This window comes from Microtus oregoni, unplaced genomic scaffold (assembly GCF_018167655.1).
Source record: "Microtus oregoni isolate MIOR12 unplaced genomic scaffold, Mior012 000056F_ref0000123, whole genome shotgun sequence".
NCBI lineage: Eukaryota > Metazoa > Chordata > Mammalia > Rodentia > Cricetidae > Microtus > Microtus oregoni.
Window position 1 is genome coordinate 2,477,547 of NW_024543832.1, and position 25,165 is coordinate 2,502,711.

Genomic DNA, 25,165 nt, shown 5'->3' on the forward strand with positions numbered 1-25,165 from the left:
AAAAAAACCCAAAGATTGACCCAGCGGTGGTGGCTCACACCTTTAATCCCAGCACTCGGGAGGCAGAGGCAGGCGGATTTCTGTGAGTTCGAGGCCAGCCTGGTCTACAAGAGCTAGTTCCAGGACAGGAACCAAAACAAAAGCTACGGAGAAACCCTGTCTCGAAAAATCAAAAAAAAAAAAAACAAAAAACAAAGATTGTTAGGAGACATCTCAAGTCTACAGCCTGATGTTGGTTTAACACCTGATTCAATAGTTCATTTAAACAAAATTTTAGGTGGTAACAAGACTTAAATGGTCTCATGGAATTAACAGCTGAAGTTGAAAAAGAATTGATTGTCATTGAAGAAAAATGACAAAAGGCACATGTGATAGGATGAAACCAAATCTTAGATGCATGCTAGTCATATTGCCTTACAGAATTTCTCCTACAGAAATGTAAACGGAAAGGGAAGATATTATAATAGAATGAAATTTTTGTCACATAAACCACGTAAAAAATTAAAAACTTATGTGAAAAATCTCTCTGAATGAATCAACGTTGTCAACTATCAGGAATAGACCAAGCAGATATTACAGTGCCTTTTTCTACTGTTGGAATTAAAAAAAATATGGGAAGACAATGACCCTTTTTCAAAGTGCTTGTACTATTTTTAGGAGAGATTAAGAACAGTTATTTAAAACTTGATAGCTTTAACATTATAAAGAGAACTACTTGGATATTTTCTGACATTGTACATAACACACCAGTAAATGGAGCTTATACATTCTATACTGGTGCAAATAAATCTGGAAATGCAAGTTACAAATGATGCAAATAAATCTGTAAATGCAGGTTTCAAATCAGAAGATTAATGTAAGGTGGAAAGCAATTCTTATATTTCTGTTCAAAGGCAGAATTCTATGCTATTCTCGTGGTACTAAGGGATTTTAAAGAACCTCTCAATATAGTTACTGATTTATAATATGCAGGAAAAATTGTCTTGCAAATGAAGCCCCTGAATTTATACCCGATGATACAGAATTGACTTTATTATTCATACAGGTACAAGATATAATCAGGAAAAGTCTTTATCACATTTACATAACACACATTTGATTCCATAAAGGTCTGCACAGGGTAATGCAAAATTTGATCAGTTATTGATTGAAAGTTTGCTGAAGGCCATGGAATTTCATAAGAATCAACATGTCAATAGCAAAGGTTTATAGAAAGAGTTTTCTACTATATGGCAACATGCTAAGGAGATTATAGCCAGATGTCATACTTGTTTATTCTATAACCAAACTCCACTACTTGCAGAGTGTAACCAAAAGGGTACCCAAAAAATAAAATCTGGCAGATGGATATGTTCCACTTTGCAGATTTTGGAAAATTAAAATATATATGTCACATCATTAGCACTTATTCAGGTTTTCAGTGGGTAACTGCTTTAAGCTCAGTAAAGGCTGATTCAGTAGCCATAAATTTATTAAAAGTTATGACCATCCTGTGTATACCTGCACAAATAAAAATAAATAATGGTCCAGTATATATCTCTAAGAAAATGCAACATTTTTTTTCGCTTACTATAATATAATGCATATTAAAGGTATACCAAACAATACCACAGGTAAGGGAGTTATAGGAAGATCAAATTGAACTATAAAGGATATGTTAAACAAGCATAGAGGGAAGGAAAATACCTTCAGAAATAAATTATGCAATGCTTTAATGCTAAGGAGAAAGGAACAACAGCAGCAGAGAGACATTGGATAAGAGAAAAATCTTCTGAATTATATAAGCTGGTGTATTTAAGGATGTGCTGATCTCACATTGGAAAACAGTAGATGTGCTACATTGGTGAAGGGGTTTAGTGCTTGTTTCCACAGGAGAAGAAAATTTATGGATACCATCACAATCAATAAAGATTCAGTTTGAAAAATAGAAGCCTCTAGAGAAAGAGATCCCTGAGCCTGCAATCCTATACCAATTATAATCAGCCCCTAATTGATGTCTCTAACCCTCAAGACAAACTTTGTTGGGAGAGGGAATGTTACCTTCTACAATTACTTCCAGCTCTATGGGGTCATTGTTCTTTCTATGGGGTCCTGTGAAAGTAAATGATGTTTAAGTTTCAAGATTGCTCTCTAGTATAATTGCAAATGGTTTCTGAGTTTTCAGTAGGGTTGTTCTGAGGATGCTATTTGGAGTTCTGGCCAGAATGTTGTAAAAAGGTGCACCATTTCAGCTAACCAATTTGGAATCATCTTGAGCAGCTGCTACCCAAAAGAGGTCTCACAGTAGTGCTATTGGTATCATGACATCCTATCAACCAGGTGAATTCATTGTTGTGGGGCCCCATCTTCTTCCTGGAAACTTCAATAATTACTGAGCAAAATTCATTTTTCATTGAGGAAACCTTTATCATCATTTATACAAATATATATTCAATGAAATGATTGATAGAGATATAAGTATGTATTAAGAAAGGTAAAAGTAAAACTTTTACCATTTTTTTTTCTTCTTTCTCTCTCATGCCAGATGGCTCTTGACATGAGACAGAAACTCTGAATTTTTCTTTTAACAACATGCTTGGATTTAATGAAGCAGAAAGGTATTGTATAACTCCAAAGCCAGCTTTGATTGTTAAGTAATTCATGCCTATTACTATAGTAAATAATATCATTTTTTTTGTAATTCTTCCCCTTAGATGATGGTCTCACATAATTCGTAATTCGCTTTGCTTGGTGATATATGGATAATTATCTTTTCCTATTTAGGCATCTAGATGTTCAGGGTGTCTTGAATTTTTGAAGATGAGTATTTTCCTGCAAAGACAAGAGTAAAACCCTGCTCCAACGTTTACGAAATATAATGGCAACAATTTGTCAATATTTTGTGCATAAGGCTATTAAATGTGTGTTGATTACATTTACTGTGATATTTGTCACTAATTACATGGATGACATTTTCCTCTTCTGTTCATCTAATATGCTCATAAATAAAAGACTAACATTCAACTGTCAGAATGGCTAAAATCAAAAACACTAATGATAGCCTTTGCTGGAGAGGATGTGGAGTAAGGGGAACACTCATCCATTGCTGGTGGGGATGCAAACTTATGCAACCACTTTGGCAATCAGTGTAGCGGTTTCTAAGGAAATTCGGGATCAACCTACCACAGATCCAGCAATACCACTTTTGGGAATATACCCAAGAGATGCCCTATCTTCTACAAAAGCATTTGTTCAACTATGTTCATAGCAGCATTATTTGTAATAGCCAGATCCTGGAAACAAACTAGATGCCCCTCAATGGAAGAATGGATAAAGAAAATGTGGAATATATATGCATTAGAGTACTACTCAGCAGTAAAAAAACAATGGCATCTTGAATTTTGCATGCAAATGGATGGCAATAGAAAACACTATTTTGAATGAGGTAACACCGACCCAAAAATATGCATATGGTATATACTCACACATAAGTTGATTCTAGCCATAAATAAAGGACATTGAGCTTATAATTCATGATCATAGAGAAGCTAAAAAAGAAGGTGAACCCAAAGAAAAACATATAGTTATCCTCCTGGATATGTGAGGTAGACAAGTTTGCCAGACAAAAATTGGAAGTTTGGGTTGAGGGTAGGTTGGAGGTATGGGGAAATGGGGAGAGAGATGTGAGAAGGGGAGTATTTGGAAAGCTTGGGGGAATGGGATGGTTGGGATAGAGGAATGGGAGCAGGGAAGTAGATATCTTTATTAAGGGAGCCATTTTAAGGTTGGCAAGAGACTTAACTCTAGAGGGGTTCCCAGGTATCCAAGGAGATGTCCCCAGCTTGTTCCTTGGGCAGTTGAGGAGAGGGTGCCTGAACTGGACCTATCCTATAGCCACACTGATGAATATCTTGCATATCACCATAGAAACTTCATCTGGCGATGGATGAAGCTAGAGACAGAGACCTACATTGGAGGACTAAACTGAGCACCCAAGGTCCAAATGAGGAGCAGAAGGATGGTAAACATGAGCAAGGAAGTCAGGACCGCTAGTAGTGTGCTCACCCACTGAGACAGCGGGGCTGATCTAATGGGAGCTCACCAAGGCCAGCTGGACTGGGACTGATGGAGCATGTGATCAAACCGCACTCTCTGAATGTGGCTAACAATGAGGGCTGACTGAGAAGCAAGGACAATGGCACTGGGTTTTGATTCTACTGCATGTACTGGCTTTGTGGGAGCTTAGTCTGTTTGGATGCTCACCTTCTTAGACCAGGAGGGAGGGAGGAGGACCTTGGATTTCCCACAGGGCAGGGAACCCTACTGCTCTTTGGACAGGAAAGGTTGGGGCGGGGAGGGGGAGAGAAATGGGAGGAGTGGAGGAGGTGGAAATTTTAATTAAAAAAGACTAACCTTCTTGGTAATTTAATATAAACAAAAAATAAGGAGAACTCCAGATAAAATTCAAAATCAATCACCACATTTTGGGTATACTATGCATAGTAATCATACTTATTTATGATCTATTATTACTTAACAAATTCACCAAAACCCTCGAAGTTTGAAATTTCCCAAACAATATATCATCAATTATTTAAAATATTCATGCTATGCTATTTTGATATGTTCCCTTCATGAAAAAGATCTTGAGGGATCAGGGATTATAAGGAACCTATCTAAACATAATAAAATCAATATACAGAAAGCTGATAGTCAACATCAAATTAAATGGAGAGATATTCAAGGTTATTCTACTAAAATTTAAAGCAAGATAAGGCTGTCCACTCTTTCCATATCTATTTAACAAAGTTCTTGAATTTATTGCTCGAGCAATGAGACAACAAACAAAGCCCAAGGGGATTTGAATTAGAAAGAAGTCAAACTTTTGCTATTTTCATGTAATATGATTGTACAAATAAGTGATGAAAACTCTACCATGAAACTCCTAATGTTGACAAATACCTTCAGTAATGTGTCAGGATACAAGATCAACTCAAAAAATATTAATAGCCATCCTATATATAAATGAAAAAGAAGCTGAGAAAGAAATCAGAGAAACATCACCCTTCACAATAACCACCAAAAGCTTAAAGTATCTTGGGGTAACACTAACCATGAAGTAAAATACCTCTTCTACATGAACTTTAAGTCTTAGAAGAAAGAAATTGAAGAAGATACCAGAAAAAGGAAAGATTTTGATGATCTTTGATAGCTAGAATAAGCATAATAAAAATGGCAATCCTACCACATGCAATCTATAGATTCAATGCAATTCCCATTAAAATCCCAACACAATTTTTCATATACCTTAAAACAACAACAATCAACTCCCTATGAAAAAAAAACAAGAATTGCCTAAACAATCTTGTACAACAAATGAAATTGCAGAGGCATCACCATCCATACCATCAAGCTCATTATAGAACAGCGTGTTATTGGCATAAAAACAGACAGGTTGGCTTCTCCCTGCCTCTCCCCTCAACTTCAACCATATACAAATGCCCTCAATGTTTCCCAGTTTACTCACGAGATCTTGTCATTTTCTATCTACTTCCCATGCAGATTAGATCAATGTATGTCTCTCTTAGGGTCCTCATTGTTGTCTAGTTTCTCTGAGATTGTTATTTGTGGGCTGGCTTTCTTTGCTTTATGTTTAAAATCCACTTATGATTCAGTACAGGTGCTAATTATCTTTCTGTGTCTGGGTTACCTCACTCAAAATTATGTTTTCTAGCTCCACCCATATGCCTGCAAAATTCAAGATATCGTTATTTTTTCTGCTGTGTAATACTTCATTGTGTAAATGTATCAAATTTTTCTCATCCATTCTTTAGTGAAGAGACATTCAGGTGGTTTCCAGGATTTGGCCATAACAAACAACACAGCTACAAACATAGTTGAGCACATATCCTTATGGCACAAGTGAGCATATTTGGATATATACCCAAAAGTGGTATTACTAGGTCTTGAGAAAGGTTGTTTCTTAATTTTCTGAGAAATCACCACATTAATATCTAAAGGGGCTGTACCAGTTTGAATTCCCAAAGCAATGCTGAAGTGTTCCCTTTACCCCACAACCTCTCAAGCATAAGTTGCCATCAGTGTTTTTGATCGTGGCCATTTTTACAGTTATAAGATGGAATCTCAGAATTGTTTTGATTTCAAATTTTCAGATGACTAAAGATGTTGAGCATTTCCTTAAATGTCTTTCAGCCATTTTAGATTCTTCTGTTGAGAGTTCTCTGCTTATATCTGTACTCTATTTATTATTGAACTTTTTGTTCTTTGGATGACCAAATTTTTGAGTTCTTTGTATATTTCAGAGGTCAATCCTTTGTCTGATGTGTGGTTGGTGAAGATTTTTTCTCATTATATGTAGGCTGTCATTTTGTCATGTTGACCATGTTCTTTGCTTTACAGAAACTTTTTAGTTTCAGGATGTCCCATTTATTTATTATTTCTCACAGTGTCTTGCTACAGGGGTTATATTTAGGAAGTAGTGTCCTGCGTCAATGCATTCAAGTTTATTTTTAAGTTTATTTTCTATGAGTTTCAGTATGGCTGGTTTTATGTTGAGGTCTTTAATTCATTTGGAGTTGAGTTTTGTGTATGGTGATAGATATGGATCGATTTTTATTTTTCTACATGTTGATATCCAGTTCTGCCAGCACCATTTGTTAAATATGCTTTCTTTTTACATTTGATATTTTCTGCTTCTTTGTAAAAAATCAGGTGTTCAAAAATGTGTGGATTAATATCTGGGTCTTTGAATCAGTTACGTTGATCCTCCTGTCTGTTCTTATGGCAATTCCAGGCTGTTTTCATTATTCTACCTCTGTAGTAGAATTTTAAGTCAGGGATTGTGATGCCTCCAGAAGTTCATTTATTGTTCAGGATTGTTTTGGGTATCCTGTATTTTTTGCTTTTCATATGAAGTTGAGAGCCATTCTTTTGTGTTTTGTGAAGAATTTTGCTGTGTTTTTTAGGGGAATTGCATTGAATCTGTAGATTGCTGTTCCTAATATGACATTTTTACTATGTTAATTCTACCAACCCAAGAGCATGGGAGATATTTCCACTTTCTGGTGTCCTCTCTAATTTCTTTCTTCAAAGACGTAAAGTTCTGTCTTACAATACTTCCACTTGTTTGGTTAGAGTTACTACAAGATATTTTAGGCTATTATGAAGGTTGACATTTCACTGATTTCTTTCTCAGCCCAATTATCATCTATGTACAGGAGGTTTGCTGATTTTTTTTTTTTAGTTAGTCTAGTATCCTGCTATGTTACTGAAAGTGTTACTTGTTGTAGAAGTTCCTTGGTAGAATTTTTGGGGTTCCTTATGCAAACTGTATTTTCATCAGCAAATAGTGATCATTTGGCTTCTTCTTTTCCTATTTGTATCCCTTTGAACTCCATTTGATGTCTTATTGCTCTATCTAGGACCTCAACAACTGTATTGAATCTATATGTAGGGAGTGGACTACCTTGTCTTGTTCCTGCTTTCAGTAGTGTCACCAGGGATTTTCTCTCCAATAAGTTAGATGTTGTCTGTTGGCTTTCTCTATATTTCCTTCATTATGTTTAGGTATATTCCTTGTATCCCTGCCCTCTCCAAGACCTTTATCATGAAGGGATGCTGTATTTTGTCAAAATCTTTTTCAGCATTTAATGAGATGATGATGTGGTTTTTATTTTTTAGTTTTTTTTTTTATATGGTGTATTACGTTGACAGATTTTCCTATGTTGAACCATCCCTGCATCTCTGGAGTGAAGCCAACTTGATCATGTTGTATGATGGTTCTGATGTGCACTTGGATCAATTTGCCAGTATTTTTGCCTCAATGATCATGAGTGAGATTGGTCTGTAATTCTCATTCGTAGTAATGTCTTTTTGTGGTTTATGTATAAGGATAACTGTAGCCTCATAAAAAGAGATTGGCAATGTTACTTCTGTTTCTATTGTATGGGACACTTTGAGGAGTACTGATATTAGTTTTTCTTTGAAAATCTTATAGAATTCTAAGCTGAAACCATTTGGTCCTGGGCTTCTTTTGGTTGAGACACTTTTGATGACTGTTTCTATTTCTTCAGCGGTTATGGGTTAAAGTTGCTTATCTGGTCTTTATTTAATTTTGGTGAGTGATGTTTATGCAAAAGTTGTCCATTTCCTTTAAGTTTTCCAATTTGTGGAGTACAGGTTTTTGTGATATAATCTGATGGTTCTCTGTATTTCCTCCATATCTGATGCTATGTCCCCTTTTTATTTCTGATTTTGTTAATTTGGATATCCTCTCTCTTCCTTTTGGTTAGTTTGGATAAAGGTTTGTCTATTTTGTTGATTTTTGGAAGAACCAACTCTTTGACTCATTGATTCTTTGTATTGTTTCCTTTGTTTTGATTTTGTTGATTTCAGCTCTCAATTTTATTATTTCCTGCCATCTAGTTCTCTTGGGTAAGTTTGATTCCTTTTGTTTTAAAGTTTTCAAATGTTCTCTTAATTTACTAGTGTGGGATTTTCCCAGATGCTTTATGTAGTTATTTAGTGCTATTAACTTTCCTCTTAACACTGCTTTCATTGTGTCCCATAAATTTGGATATGTTATGTGGCCATTTTAATTAAATTTTATAAAGTATTTCATTTCTCCCTTTATTTCTTCCTTGAACTATTGATGGTTCAGGTGAGCATTGCTTAATTTCCATGTGTTTGTGGGATTTCTGGAATTAGTATTGCTGTTGAAGTATAGTTTTAAGCGATAGTGATCTGATAAGATACATGAGTCCATTCTATTTTTTTTTATTTGTTGAGGTTTCTTTTGTTACTGAGTATGTAATCAGTTTTTGAGAAGGTTACATGAGGTGCTGAGAAGAAAGTATATTCTTTTATGTTTGGTTGGATAATCTATAGATGTGTGTTAAGACCATTTGTGTCATAACATCATGTTACTTCCCTTAATTTCTCTGTTAATTTTTGTCTGACTGACCTGTCCAGTGGCAAGACTGAGTGCTGAAGTATCCTATTATTAGTGTGTGTGTGTGTGGGGGGGGTTAATGTATGGTGTAAGGTTTAGAAGTGTTTCTTTTACATATGAAGGTGCCCTTGTCATTGGGGCATAGATATTTTTTACTGAGATTTTCTCTTAATAGATTTTTTTTCTAATAAGAAATGTCCTTCTTTACTCATTTGAGTGATTTCAGTTTGGAGTCTATTTTGTTAGATATTAGGATAGATACACCAGCTTATTTCTTTGGTCCAATTAATTGGAGAAAAATTCTCAACCATTTTCTCTGAGGCAATGTCTGTCTTTGAGGTTGAGGTGTTTTTCTTGTATGCAGAAGAAGGATGCAATCTGTCTTAGTATCCAATCTGCAAGACTGTTTATTTTTATTGGTGAGATGAGTTTATTTATATTATATTAATGGATAATAACAACCAGTGGTTGCTCTCTTCTGTTAATTTAGATTTCATTGTTGGTGATGTTATTTTGTACATTTTTTCATTCTTTGGGATTTGCTGCAATGACACTATCAACTGTCTGTGTTTTTGTTTTATTTTGATTTGTTTTGTTTTGTTTTTGAAATAACCATCTTCCTTGGGTTGGAGTTTACCTTCTAGTATTTTGTGTTAGGCTGCGTTTGTGGCTAGGTATTGGTTCAGTCTGCTTTTGCCACGGGATATCTTGTTTTGTCCTTCTATGGTTATTGTAAGTGTTGCTCTGTATAATATCTGGACTGCCATTCATGGTCCTTTAATGTCTGCATAATGCTTGACAATTAACTTCTGACTTTCATTGCATCTAATGAGAAGTCAGGTATAATTCTGATATGTTTCCCTTTATATATTATTTGGCCTTTTTCTGTTGCACATCTTAATATGCTTTTCTTATTCTGTATGTTTAGTATTTTGATTATTATGTGGCAAGGGGACATTTTTTGAATAAATCTGTTGGTGTTCTGTAAACTTCTTGTATCTTCATAGACATATCTTTCATTAGGCTGAGAAAGTTTTCTCCTATGATTTTTTTAAACATATTTTCCTCTGCATTTGAGTTGAAATTGTTCTCCATCTTCTATACCTATTATTCTTATGTGTTTTTTTTTTCATGTTGCCCCATATTTCCTGGATAGTTTGTGTTAAGCTGTAGTTAGATTTAAAGTTTTCTTTAACTGATCAGAGTCTATTTCTTCTATTGTATCTTTAGCACTTGAGATTTTCTCTTTCGTCTCTTGCATTTTACTGTTTATACTTGCATTTGTTGTTCCTGATTGTTTTCTCATGATTTCTGTTTCTATAATACCCTCAGCTTGTGTTTTCTTTATTGTCTTTATTTAAGTTTTCTAGTCTTGAATAGTTTTTTTTATATGTTTAATTATTTTTTCTTGGTTTTCTTTAAGGGATTTGTTGATGTCTTTGAATTTTTTTGTTTATCTTTTTCTCCATTTCTTTGAGAGAATTTTTCATTTCCTCTTTAAAAGTTTTAAATATTCTCCTGAAGTTTTTTAGATTATTTTCTTCTGTCTCATCTATATTTGTTTGTTAAAGTCTTGCTGTTGTAGAGTATCAAGATTTACTGGCATTGTGTTTCTCTTTGTGTTGTTTTGTGTATTCTTACCATTTTACTCATCTTTTCCTCTAATTGGTGTGATTGGTGCTGTCTGTGATTCTGGTTATTAATCTTCTAGGTTCCATTGAATCCAAGACTCAGATGATTTCTCTTTGTGGTACAGTCTGCACCATGGTTGTAGTTATCCTATTGGTCACTCTGTGTTTCTGGAGGTGTCTCAGCACTCCAGAACTTTTTTCTGCTCATATGGAATTTGCTGTCTCAGGCCTGCTCTGGCCCAGGTAGTTGCCTCAGTCCTGTTTATGTAAATGTTCCTGTTCTGAATCTACTCCTGCAGGGGTCCTTGGGATTGGGATTGCTCCTGCAAAGGTCTCTGGCTCAGAGGTCCCAAAATCATGCCTGAATCCACAGAGGTTTCTGGTTCCTGAATCTTCCTTTGATGTACCTGACTGACACCCAGACCCACAGAGGTCCTGGGTCAGAGCTACTCGCTCAGAGGTCCCAGGCCCATTCCATCCCAGGTTGCTGGGTCAGTCCTGCTCTTTTGGAATTTGTGCCTCAGACCTGCTCTGGCATAGGGTACTGGCTCAGTCTTGCTCCTACGGATTTCACTGCCTCTTGATTGCTCTGGCCCATGTCACTGGCTCATTCTTGCTTCTGTGGAATTTGTTCCTTCAGGGCTGCACTGTCCCAGGTCAATGGCACAGTCCTGCTCTTCAGGAGTATAACCTTAATCGCAGGACTCAGGAAACAGGAAGACAAATTTCTGTGAGGTCAAGGCTACTGAGGCATAGACCAGATCAATCCCAAAACAGATTCAGGTTGTGGTGGCTAATATCTTTAATCTTAGTGTTTAGAAGTCACACACATTTAGTCCCAGTAGTAAAGAGGTGGAGGCAGGAGTGGAATGGCTGAGTGGTAAGAAGAATATAAAGGGGAAGAGACAGGAACTGATTAGATTATGGAGTCTGAGTATTTATGGAGACAGGAGCTTGCCTGTTTGGTCTGAAGATTTGGTATCTATAAAAGTTCACTGCTTTGCTTTTCTGATCTTCAGCTTGAGACCCAATATCTGTCCTTGGATTTTTTTATCATTCATGTTACACTCCTCTTTTATGATGTTTCTCTCTATGTGTCATTTCTGTCTCTCCTTTAAAACTCATTATTCAATAAGTACTTGCATTCAAAAAAGAGAAGAGAGTTATCAGCAATAATAAGCATAGCTGCACAAAAGACTTTTCTGGTTGATCACAATTATAGACAGGATTAGCAAGAAGTTCAATCATCTCATGTTTACTTCTTCTCAACTTAATAATGAATTCCTTGGTTTCATCTCTAAATATTTCACCAATGCTCTTCAAATGATCTGACATCTTACGATTTAAATTGCTCTTAGTTCATAATTTAGACACCTCAAAATTTTAATAGTTATTTTCATATGTGTGTATGTGAATTTCTTTGTAGATGTGCACTTGAGTGCATGTGGCTGTGGAGCACAGAAGAGGGTGGCAGATCACATGCAACAATAGTTATATGTGCTCATGAACTGTTATTTTGGGTGCTCAGAATTAAACCAGATCCTCCTCAAGAATTTGATTACCTCCATTTGTATGCAAAATTCAAGAAGTCCTTGTTTTTTACTGCTGAGTAATACTCTAATATGTATATATTCCATACTTTCTTCATCCATTCTTCCGTTGAAGGGCATCTAGGTTGTTTCCAGGTTCTGGCTATTACAAACAATGCTGCCATGAACATAGTTGAGCATATACTTTTGTTGTATGATAGGGCCTCTCTTGGGTATATTCCCAAGAGTGGTATTGCTGGATCCAGGGGTAGGTTGATCCCGAATTTCCTGAGAAACCGAGGGGTGCACCCACACACTAAGACAATGGGGATGTGCTATTGGGATCTCACCAAGGCCAGCTGGCCTAGGTCTGAAAAAGCATGGGATAAATCCGGACTAGCTGAACATAGCGGACAATGAGGAATACTGAGAATTCAAGAACAATTGCAGTGGATTTTTGATCCTACTGCACGTACTGGCTTTGTGGGAGCCTAGGCAGTTTGAATGCTCACCTTAGGAGACCTGGATATTGGTGGGCAGTCCTTGGGCTTCCCACAGGTCAGGGAACCCTGATTGCTCTTCGAGCAGATGAGGGGGGGGGGACTTGATCGGGGGAGGGGGAGGGAAATGGGAAGCGGTTGTGGGGACGAGGCAGAAATCCTTAATAAATAAATAAATTAAAAAAAAAGAATTTGATTACCTCAATTGAGCACTAGTTCTAGTCTCTAAAATAATACAAATCTTAACTCTATTAATATTATCGTAAGTATCAAAATCTAACAGCTAAGAGTAATCAGTAAATTGGAATTCCGTTAAAATAAGAAATGGATATGTCTTTCTATATACATTGTCACTTGGTGTAGGAGGTCCTTCAGTCTATGTATTGCTCTTAATGAATAAAGAACTGTTTTGAGCCTATGGCAGGGAGGAAAATAACTAGGAGGGGAAATCTGGGCTTTATACTGGGAGAGAGAAGGGAAGAGTCGGAGAGAAGCCATGGAGCCACTAAAGACAAATGCTAGGAACTTTACCTGGTAAGCCATAGCCACATGGTGATATACAGATTAATAAAAATGGATTAAATTAATATAAGAGTTAGCCAATAAGAATCTAGAGCTAATAGACAAAGCAAAGACTTAATTAATGCAGTTTCTGAGTGATTATTTTTGGACTAAGCTAGCTGGGTGGCTGGGAACATACAAGCAACCTCTCTCCAACAGTCACAGAGTAAACATTCCCTTCAATATGGTCCAGAAAATTTATTACAAGGAACACAGCAGTGTCTATGTGTCTTAGGTGATCATCATGTCACATCCAAATTATATTGTATTCTTTTATCATTTATGTTATTTTCTTACTTGTGCATAGATCAGGAATTATACAGATGAGTTAACTGGGGATAGGCTTTATTCTCATTTTTATTATTCTACTGACTGCTGACATGCAGCCCACTAAAACTTGCCATCTATGGTAAACGTGAATCTTGCCATCTTTATTACAACTCTTTAAGTAAGGGTATTATGTGAATTCATATTAAGACAAGCCTACTAGCAATATTAAACCTCACAGTTTAAGCTCATTACAATAGTATCTAAGATCTTCAGTTTTGAACAAACACAATGGACAGCTGATTTTGTACAAAGTCACAGAAGATACTAAAGTGAACAAAAGCTATTTTCATCTGTAGGAATAGTTGTGAATCTCTTCATCCCTAGGGAGATTCATATACAATAATATGACATTAATGAACAGAAACCCAAGGCTTGTAAATAACTGAGACACTTCAATTAAGATTGGAATGTGTGGAGACATGGACAGGTGGAAGAATTATGGATGCTGTTTGAGGAATAATGTTAAATGACTATAGGAAGGTTGAAGAAGGTTATGCTGAGAAAAACAGTGCTCTTCTTTTGCAGCCTCTATTTTTCTCGTACATGAGATTCAAACTGTAGTCCCTTCATTGGATATATAATTTTGAATTAGAAAGCCTCATACAGACTCATAAGTTTAAATACTCAAGTCTCAATTGGAGAAAATGTTTTGGAAAGATTAGGATGTGTGATCTTGTAGGAGAGGGTGTGCTATTTAGAAAACTTAGATTTTTCTAAAGAATCAAGCTATTTCAGAGACTTTTGCTTCAGGCTCGCAAATCAAACATAGGACACTCAGCCGCTGCTCCAACCACCAAGTGTTGACTCAGTCATAATCCACTCTAAGATTCAGAAGCTGTAAGCATAATAAATGTGTTCATTTTATATTACATTCACATGTTGTATTATCATAGCAATAGAAAAATAACCAAGATAAATATCCTTAGTGTTTTGCACATTATGGTGAATATTTCTGTGGATCTAAATAAAAATGATCTTGCTCTGCCAATGATGAGATTTTACCTCAAACACTCAATGTACCTATGGCAGATTCACATAACAATGGCAAATTGTGTGTTTTTGATTTTCTATGTAGGTAGATCTCACTTCTCATGAAGTTTTCTTGATGGCATGTGTTTATATAAATTTCTTTTTTTATTATTTATCTATTAAAGATTTCTGCCTCCTCCCCACCACCGCCTCCCATTTCCCTCCCTCTCCCCCGATCAAGTCCCCCTCCCTTGTCAGCTTGAAGAGCAATCAGGGTTCCCTGCCCGGTGGGAAGTCCAAGGAACACTCACCTCCATCCAGGTCTAGTAAGGTGAGCATCCAAACTGCCTACGCTCCCACAAAGCCAGTATGTGCAGTGGAATCAAAACCCAGTGCCATTGTTCTTGACTTCTCAGCAGTCCTCATTGTCCTCTATAATCAGCAAGTCCGGTTTTATCCCATGCTTTTTCAGACCCTGGCCAGCTGGCCTTGGTGAGTTCCCGATAGAACATCCCCATTGTCTCAGTGTGTGGGTGCACCCGTCGCGGTCCTGAGTTCCTTGCTCATGCTCTCTCTCCTTCTGATCCTGATTTGGACCTTGAGATTTCAGTCCGGTTCTCCAATGTGGGTCTCTGTCTCCTTTCATCGCCTGATGAAGGTTAATATTCAGGAGGATGCCTATATGTTTTCCTTTGTGTTCACCTTCTTATTTAGCTTCTCTAGGATCACAAATTATAGTTTCAATGTCCTTTATATAAATTTCTATTATGAACCAAGTTGAAAGTCATGATGAAGTAATAAACCGAATGAACTAATAGCACACCTGGATCTTATTTGAACCTGAGTGCACCGTCTCCAAGGAGAAGAGAGATTACAAATATGCTAGGATATTTTTGTCTAATGATCATAGTGTCATTTTCTCTAAGTTTTCCCTTAAATATTAATGCTGCTATAATCAAAAAATATGACCTAACCTCTGCCTAAAATATGAAAATACTTAGAAATGCCCATGTACTTTCTTCTTATAAAATTTCAATGACTAATGTATGGTACTTTGTGTTCCCGAAGTTGTCAGTTTACACTTTGTTCATGGGAGACTGTGCCTCCTATGATAAAATAGCACTAGAAGAACATATAATGTGTTGAGGACATTGGATCCCTTCAGAACATACATGTGGAGAATTCCAAAAAAAGTGTAAAAAAAATGCAGGTCTAAGAAGAGTGCTTAATCGAATCATGTCTGCATAAATTCCTGGGATGAACTTGTATTCTGTGTCTTTTGCACCACTTGATGGCCTGTGTGGCCTAACAGGGAGGTTTCTTCCTGAATTAACACTGAAGTCCCATCACTGTGTCTCTAGCACAGTAATAAGTGGCTGTGTCCTCAGATCTCACACTGCTCATTTGCAGGTACAGAGTGTTCTTGGCATTGTCTCTGGAGATGGTGAATCGATCCTTCACAGATGCTGCATATCTTATAGTACTGCTGTCTATATTAATAACTCCAACCCCTTCCAGCCCCTTTCCTGGAGCTTGTCGAAACCAGTCCATCCAGTAGCTACTGAAGTGAATCCAGAGGCTACACAGGATAGTCTCAGGGATCCTCTAGGCTTCACCAGGCCCCCTCCAGACTCCACAAGCTGCACCACAGACTGGACACCTGCAAACACAGAGAAGGTTGTTAGTAAAATGACACAGAAGCTCTATCTTTTATATAAATAGTTCATGTGCACTAACACACTCAGTATCTCTTCTTCATAAATTACCTTTAAAAAAAAGCAATAAGGAAAACCCAAATCAACATGAAATCCATTGTGTGTTTTGTTTTCTGTGCTGATCACTGAATGGAAAGTCCTGGGCATCCAGGACTGATTCCTTTGTCTGAGCTTCAGGGTCAGTGCTTATCTGGTTTTCATGAGAACAGATGGGACTTATTTGCATACCTTCCTGGTATATATGTTCTGTTGTTGGAGCTAAGAGATGGTGTGTTCTCATATGTTTGTTAATGGTCTGGAGGAGTCTAACAGGAAAGAAAACGTTTGGAAATTTGTGAATAATACTAAGATATTTTTGGGACACATTATGTATCATCTATTTCTTTTAATAATCACAATCAAAATATGCATTTTAGGAATAATTTCTGCCCACTTTTTATGTCCTATATTATAGAGGTCAGTGAGCATTGCTTTCTGACATACTCTGGAGATCTTTCCTTATACTGTGTTGACTTCAACACTGATTCACTAGGTACCACCTGAGTCATCTTCAGCTCTAAGTGTTGTTGCCTCTGGAGTTTAGAAGCTCTATTTTTGTGTTGAGATCACTGGATTGTTGTGACATGACTGAATTCAGTTGGGCAGGAGGTCACTTCCAGTGACTTTGTCCACATTCATGTGCACCAAGGAGTATAAATTTATTGTGTTTTTCTATTTTATTCTCTTTTTCCAGAATATCTACCTATCTCTTAATAGAAACAGGGAGTGACTGATAAACTGAACTTCAGTGTACAACTCAGGATTTGAACTCTACGTGTTCTACTCATATGCCTTCACAGGCCTCCCAGGAGGATAACCTCACTTGTAATACCCCTTCCCTTTACCTTTCTTATTCAGTCTGTTTCATGCCCTTTTCCAGATAGTTACCTCTCATGATATTATTTGAAGTAAAAATAATCTGTCATGTAATCTCCAGGTTTCTAGCTTAGGTAGGCCTGAACCAGCAGACAGAAGTCACTGTCTAGGGCCTATTCTGCTGTAGGTTGCTGACTGGGGCCTGCTTCCATAGATATCCCTGGCTAGAGCCTGCCAGGGGATGGTGGCTCTGACCCAGTCACACATAGGCCTCTGGCTCAGGTCTGCTCCCTGAGCACTCACACAGTCATTCCTGTTCCTGCAAGGTAAGTGGTTTTGGTCAGGTCCTTTGGAAACCAATGTCTCTCCCCTGCTCTGTGAAAGGTTGCTGGCTTGGGTCTGCTACTGCAGATGTTCCTGGCTCAGGACTGCTCTGGCAGGAGTACACTGGCTCAGGCCTGGTCCCACAGGGGTCTTCGTCTCAATCCTGCTTTTTGGTAGTTTTTATCCCATACCTGCTCCTGTGGAGGTCCCTCCCTCAGGCCTGCTCCCACTGAGGTTTCCCCTTGCACCAGTTCTGGCAGAGATTGCTGATTCAGGCCCCACGCACAGTTCTAATATTAAATTATATGCTCTTCAATTCATTTGACTAAAGGCTATTGAATATGATTTTGTGTGTGTTATGACAACCATTTATCAAGAACACAATGTATAAGTTTGAAAATATCTTCTAAAATGAATATCAAAAATTGTTGATGAAATCATACAGATAATGGTTTTTAAATGATGATATTTGTTATCATATTTATTACTTGAATCAGTTGGAATCAGTAATAAGGGACTACCCTTGTACAACTGGGTTAAAGATTTCTGTAAATACCCCTCTATTTTTCCAAGAGATGTTTTCTGTGCTGTTCAATAAATACAGAGAAAAAGATTTTTGTTAAGATTTTACCCTCAATACACACATGAATATATGAACTCACTTACTCACACATACACACACACACACACACACACACACACACACACACACACAGAGAGAGAGAGAGAGAGAGAGAGAGAGAGAGAGAGAGAGAAAGGAAGGGGAAATAGAGGTAGATGAATGGAAACTGAGATTCAGACTCATACATTAGAAAAGTAGTAACAAAAGTAGACATGGAGAATAAAGTAGAAAGTTCAAGTTTGGCCTCACTTTATGTTAAATGACATTAAGGGGAAGTTTTTGATTTATTTCCTTAATGTGATATGGAAGAAGTTTTGCTGAATATGTGTTTATTATTTGTGTGTTTGAATCTCTACATTTAGAAATTTGTGTGAGAAAGTATTAATGGAATAAACCTGCTTATTTGGTTGAGAATATTTAATGTATTAGTGAAATATTTTGGAGCACCAGTGGTAGTAAAGGATACACTGAACTCTTAATGGGATGATCCTTTGTGGAGCATATTGATTTTGGTCATAATTTTCATCAAATCTATGAGATTCTAAATATTTTCCAAAGGTTCCTCTCTCATCTTTCTGAGCTGTAGAGACTTTCCACAGTAAAGGGAAATTTGTACTTTTCATGTCTAAAATATGTGGATCTGTGCTCTAAAAGCTGTCTTCTTTTATTTCCTTGTTTCCCTTACTGTAAATGTTTCTGTTGGATTCTATTTCAACTTCCAACACAAGGAAAAAGTGGTTTCTGTGGGATTATTTCAGTAGCAGTTGGGAAATAAACAAGCAGCATCCTACAACAAATTGGTACAACAACATGAGGCTGACTACATCCATATAAGATCTGAGAATGCTTGGAAAGAAACTCTAGACATAGAAAAACAAAGTTTAGCCACATTTTTTTCTGTCAGCATGTGGCAGGTCCTGTAAGAGAGGTTTTTCTGGTTGAGCAGTAGCAGAAAAAAGCCCTGCAGTTTTGAAATGATGGCTTTCTGGGCCATGATGCCAGCACAAACTCTGACTCTTTCAGCAGGCCAAGCATTTAAATACAGTTTGTGGGCAGCACGATGCAAGTTACTTGTTGGCAGTTATTGGCCAACTGGTTATCAGAGCTGAGGTGGTGAGGACATCTCCAACCTAGCAGTCTTAGAGGCAGTGAACAGACTTCCATCATGTTGGACTGGGTGGAGCAAGCAGGCAGGGCCTTGTTTACCTTAGCAATGGCACCGCTTAGGATTTTAAGAAGCACTAAGCAGTTTAAGAAGGATTCCTGAACAGAAAATGATTAAAATTACACAATAAAGACATACCTAGTTTTATAACGACCTCTAAATTGGCCACAGTGCTGGATAAATGCACATAGGCGTGGGAGAGAAAAGAAAAAGAATATAGACAGTTATAAAATAAAGTAAATGTTTTTTTAAAGGTAAAGTTTTTAAAGCGAAAGAGTATAGACAGGAATAGATTAAAGAAAAATAAGCCCCATAAAGATGGAATATACATGTGCTGTAGAGTACTTCCCACTTTCTCTTCTATCAGGTTCAGTGTGTTCGGACTGATATTGAGGTCTTTAATCCATTTGGATTTGAGCTTTGTGCATGGTGATAGATATGGATCTATTTTCATTCTTCTGCAGATTGACATCCAGTTTTGCCAGCACCATTTGTTGAAGATGCTCTCTTTTTTCCATTGTATACTTTTAGCTCCTTTATCGAAGATCAGGTGTTCATAGGTTTGTGGGTTAATGTCAGGGTCTTCTATTCGATTCCATTGTCGACTTCTCTGTGTTTATGCCAATACCAAGCTGTTTTCAATACTGTAGCTCTGTAATAGTGTTTGAAGTCAGGGATGGTAATGCCTCCAGACAATCCTTTATTGTATAAGATTGTTTTGGCTATCCTGGTTTTTTGTTTTTCCATAAAAAGTTGATTATTGTCTTCTCCAGATCTGTGAAGAATTTTGATGGGATTTTGATGGGGATTGCATTGAATCTATAGATTGCTTTTGGTAGAATTGCCATTTTTACTATGTTGATCCTCCCAATCCAAGAGCAAGGGAGGTCTTTCCATTTTCTGGTGTCTTCTTCAATTTCTTTCTTCAAAGACTTATAGTTCTTGTCAAGTAGATCTTTCACTTCCTTGGTCAGGGTTACCCCAAGATATTTTATGCTATTTGTGGCTATCGTGAAAGGTGATGCTTCTCTGATTTCCCTCTATGCTTACTTATCCTTAGTGTATAGGAAGGCAACTGATTTTTTGGAGTTGATCTTGTATCCTGCCACATTACTAAAGGTGTTTATCAGCTGTAGGAGTTCTTTGGTAGAATTTTTGGGGTCGCTTATGTACACTATCATATCATCTGCAAATAACGAAAGCTTAACTTCTTCCTTTCAAATACGAATCCCCTTGATCTCCTTATATTGTCTTATTGCTATTGCTAGAATTTCAAGCACTATATTGAAGAGGTATGGAGAGAGTGGACATCCTGCAGCACAGACACTAAGGGCATCATTGAATAAATGGGACTTCCTGAGGCTGAGAAGCTTCTGTAAAGCAAAGGACACTGTCACTAAGACAAAAAGACAACCCACTGACTGGGAGAAGATCTTCACCAACCCTGCAACTGATAAAGGTTTGATCTCCAAAATATATAAAGAACTCAAGAAACTAGACTGTAAAAGGCTAATCAACCCAATTATAAAATGGGGCACTGATCTGAACAGAGAATTCTCAACAGAAGAACTTCAAATGGCCAAAAGACACTTAAGGTCATGCTCAACTTCCTTAGCGATCAGGGAAATGCAAATCAAGACAACTTTAAGATACCACCTTACACCTGTCAGAATGGCTAAAATAAAAAACACCAATGATAGCCTTTGCTGGAGAGGTTGTGGAGAAAGGGGTACACTCACCCATTGCTGGTGGGAATGCAAACTTGTGCAACCACTCTGGAAAGCAGTGTTTCGGTTTCTCAGGAAATTCGGGATCAACCTACCCCTGGATCCAGCAATACCACTCTTGGGAATATACCCAAGAGAGGCCCTATCATACAACAAAAGTATATGCTCAACTATGTTGATGGCAGCATTGTTTGTAATAGCCAGAACCTGGAAACAACCTAGATGCCCTTCAACGGAAGAATGGATGAAGAAAGTATGGAATATATACATATTAGAGTATTACTCAGCAGTAAAAAACAAGGACTTCTTGAATTTTGCATACAAATGGATGGAAATAGAAAACACTATCCTGAGTGAGGTAAGCCAGACCCAAAAGGAGGAACATGGGATGTACTCATTCATATTTGGTTTCTAGCCATAAATAAAGGACATTGAGCTTATAATTCATGTTCCTGGAGAAGCTAAATAAGAAGGTGAATCCAAAGACAAACACATAGGCATCCTCATGAATATTAACCTTCATCAGGCGATGAAAGGAGACAGAGACAGAGACCCACATGGGAGCACCGGACAGAAATCTCAAGGTCCAAATCAGGAGCAGAAGGAGACGGAGCACGGGCAAGGAACTCAGGACCACGAGGGGTGCACCCACACACTAAGACAATGGGGATGTTCTATTGGGATCTCACCAAGGCCAGCTGGCCTAGGTCTGAAAAAGCATGGGATAAATCCGGACTAGCTGAACATAGCGGACAATGAGGAATACTGAGAATTCAAGAACAATTGCAGTGGGTTTTTGATCCTACTGCACGTACTGGCTTTGTGGGAGCCTAGGCAGTTTGAATGCTCACCTTAGGAGACCTGGATAGAGGTGGGCGGTCCTTGGGCTTCCCACAGGTCAGGGAACCCTGATTGCTCTTTGAGCAGATGAGGGAGGGGACTTGATCGGGGGAGGGAAATGGGAAGCGGTTGTGGGGACGAGGCAGAAATCCTTAATAAATAAATAAATTAAAAAAAAAATAAAATGAACATGGTCAAAAAAAAGATGGAATATACATAGAGAGTCTGGATTATGTATACTATTGAGAATTCTTTTAATATCTTGACTGGAAAAAAACAGTTTTGAAAACTAGTAAGCTAAGCAAACATATATACTTTAAAGTTATCTTGATTTCAAAGTTTGAGTCTAATGATATGTTACTTTGGAAAAGCAGATTTTCTTTTGTTTCCACAGAGAATGAGATCATGTGGATTACTTCCATACTAATATGGGTTGATGGACAACCCTCAAAAGTTCACCATAAACCCCCCCAAAATTACTTCACCCAACAGAAAGCAGAAAGTAGTTTAGAGAGAACTATGCCAAAATTCCCAAATATTGTTTATAAATGTTTGTTTTTATTTAAAGGGGGATATCCTATAGAGAATTACATTGGTATGCATCTTAGTTTATTGATACAAATTTAAGGTGAATTTTGTTATACGGTGTATATGTATTTCTGGTCTTGATTAAGGTACTGTGTTTGTCCAGCTAATTTATAAAAGTAATGCATAATTAAGAATATAGGTTAATAGATAACCATCTATAATAGTCAAACTTGTAGTCATGTTAGTTAGGTTTTCAAGATATATAGAGACATAGTTCAGTTAGATGGGTATTCTTCAAATCTTCAGAGATCTTCAGAATATCGTGTTAAAATATTTTAAGAACTCAGGACTTTTTATGTCAGTATGACACATCTGCTCCTGGCACCACCAATAACTTCAAGAGCAAGATGTGCACTGTAAGGATCCTTATGGAGTTTGCTAGCCATATGATTAAGAAACTGCTCTTGCCTACGCTGCTTGATGCTATGCTGCAAAAAAATAGACATAAAGGACCCACAGAGACATGACTGATGAAGTATTAAAAGAAACGTGAGGCAGTCCTTTGGCATTGCTGCATCATAGAAGAGCCTGCCAGACATGCTGCAGAACACATTAAAGTGAATAACAAACTGCTAATATTGTCAGAACGGTCGTTGAAACTTGCTGCTTCATGGAAAAGTCTTCTGGATCCTATGGGTCTGTAGGAAGAAGATGGATGCCCCAACAGTATTGAAAATCTTTGTGTAGCTATCCAGGCAGTGAGATGTCTCTGTCAATTCTAGTTTTGGAAGTTGCTCACAATGCACTTGCTGTTTAATTAGATAATATTAGATCCTTCTGAAGTCTTTTAAGGAGTTGAGAAATAGATAATTATAATAATAGTTTTCTTAAATTGTAAAAAAATAGATAATATATATATATATTGTAATTCTAATTCTTGCTTGATAACTATTTTGTTATATGTAATTTTACTTTGTTTTTTTTATTGCGAAAAGAAAAAAAAACATAAACAAAAAACAAGTTTCCACCTCCTCCCAGCCTCCCATTTCCCTTCCCCTCCTCCCACCCTTCTCCCCCTCCTCCCACCCTTCTCCCCCTCCTCCCACCCTTCTCCCCCTCCCCCCACTCCTCTCCCCCTCCCTCTCCAGTCCACAGAGCAGTCCGGGTTCCCTGCCCTGTGGTAAGTCCTAGGTCCTCCCCCCTCCGTCCATATGTAGGAAGGTGAACATCCAAACTGGCTAGACTCCCACAAAGCCAGAACATTAAGTAGGATCAAAACCCCCTGCCATTGTCCTTGGTGTCTCATCAGCCCTCATTGTTCGCCATGTTCAGAGAGTCCGGTTTTATCCCATGCTTTTTCGGTCAAAGTCCAGCTGGCCTTGGAGAGCTCCCCGTAGATCAGCTCCACTGTCTCAGTGGGTGGATGCACGCCTCGTGGTCCCGAATTCTTTGCTCATGTTCTCCCTCCTTCTGCTCCTCATTGGGAACTTGGGAGCTCAGTCCAGTGCTCCTGTGTGGGTCTCTGTCTCTATCTCTATCCATCACCAGATGAAGATTCTATGATGATATGCAAGATATTCGTCAGTGTTGCTCTAGGATAGGGTCATTTCAGGTTCCCAATCCTCAGCTGCCCAAGGAACTAATTGGGAACCTCAGCTTGGGCACTTGGGAGCCCCTCTAGGGTCAAGTCTCATGCCCACCCTAAAGTGGCTCCCTTAACTAAGAATTGTGGTTCCGTGATCCCCTATCCACCTTTCCTTTATCCCAATTCTCCTGTTTCCCCAGGTCCCCCTCCTTCCCTTCTACCTTTTCTCTCCTCATCTCCCCTTACCCCCATCCCACCCCACCCCCAAGATCCCATTTTCTCCACAGAAATTTTGTCTACTTCCCTTAGCCAAGAGGACAACTATATGTTTTTCCTTGGGTTCACCTTCTTCCTTAGCTTCTTTAGGTTCACCTATTGTAGACTCCGTGGTCCTTATTTATGGCTAGAAACCAATTATGAGTGAGTGCATCCCATATTCATCTTTTTGGGTCTGGGACACCTCACTCAGGATAGTGTGTTCTATTTCCATCCATTTGCATGCAAAATTCGAGAAGTCATTGTTTTTTACCGCAGCATAGTACTCTAGCGTGTATATATTCCATACTTTCTTCATCCATTCTTCCATTGAAGGGCATCTCGGTTGTTTCCAGGTTCTGGCTATTACAAATAATACTGCTATGAACATAGTTGAACAAATGCTTTTGTCATTTGATAGAGCATCTCTTGGGTATATTCCCAAGAGTGGTATTGCTGGGTCCAGGGGTAAGTTGATCCCGAATTTCCTGAGAAACCGAAACACTGACTTCCACAGTGGTTGCACAAGATTGCATTCCCCACCAGCAATGGATGAGGGTACCCGTTCTTCCACAGCCTCTCCGGCAAAGGTTATCCTTGGTGTTTTTGACTTTAGCCATTTTACTTTGTTAAAGCTAAAACTTTCCATTTTATTTAAACTGAAAAGGGGAGGGGATGTTGTATTCTAATATTCATGCTCTGAATACCATTGGTTAAAAAAAGAAACTGTCTTGGGCCTGTGCAGGGAACAATAGAGGTAGGCAGGGGAAAACAAAACGGAATCCTGGAACAAACAAGGCAGAGTCATGAGACGCCATGTAGCTGCCAGAAAGGAAAGACATGAGCTGTCAGGTACTTCTTGCCGGTAGACCAAAAACTCCATAGTAAAATATAAAATAATGGAAATTGGATAATTCTAGATGTAAGCGCTAGCTATAAATATACTTGAGTGATTGGCCAAGCAGTGATTTAAATAATATACATTCTGTATGATTATTTTTGGAGTTTGTGCAGATGGGAAATGAAGAAGCAGCTTGGGACTTTCAAACAGTCTCAAAAAAGGAAGAAGAAATATCAGA

The 25,165-nt window shown here is 37.8% G+C and overlaps 1 pseudogene; it reads right to left on the minus strand.

Annotated features, from left to right (window-relative positions):
- Nucleotides 1–14,732: 14,732 nt before the first annotated feature.
- On the minus strand, nt 14,733–20,839 carry LOC121438592 (annotated as a pseudogene).
- Nucleotides 20,840–25,165: the final 4,326 nt, after the last annotated feature.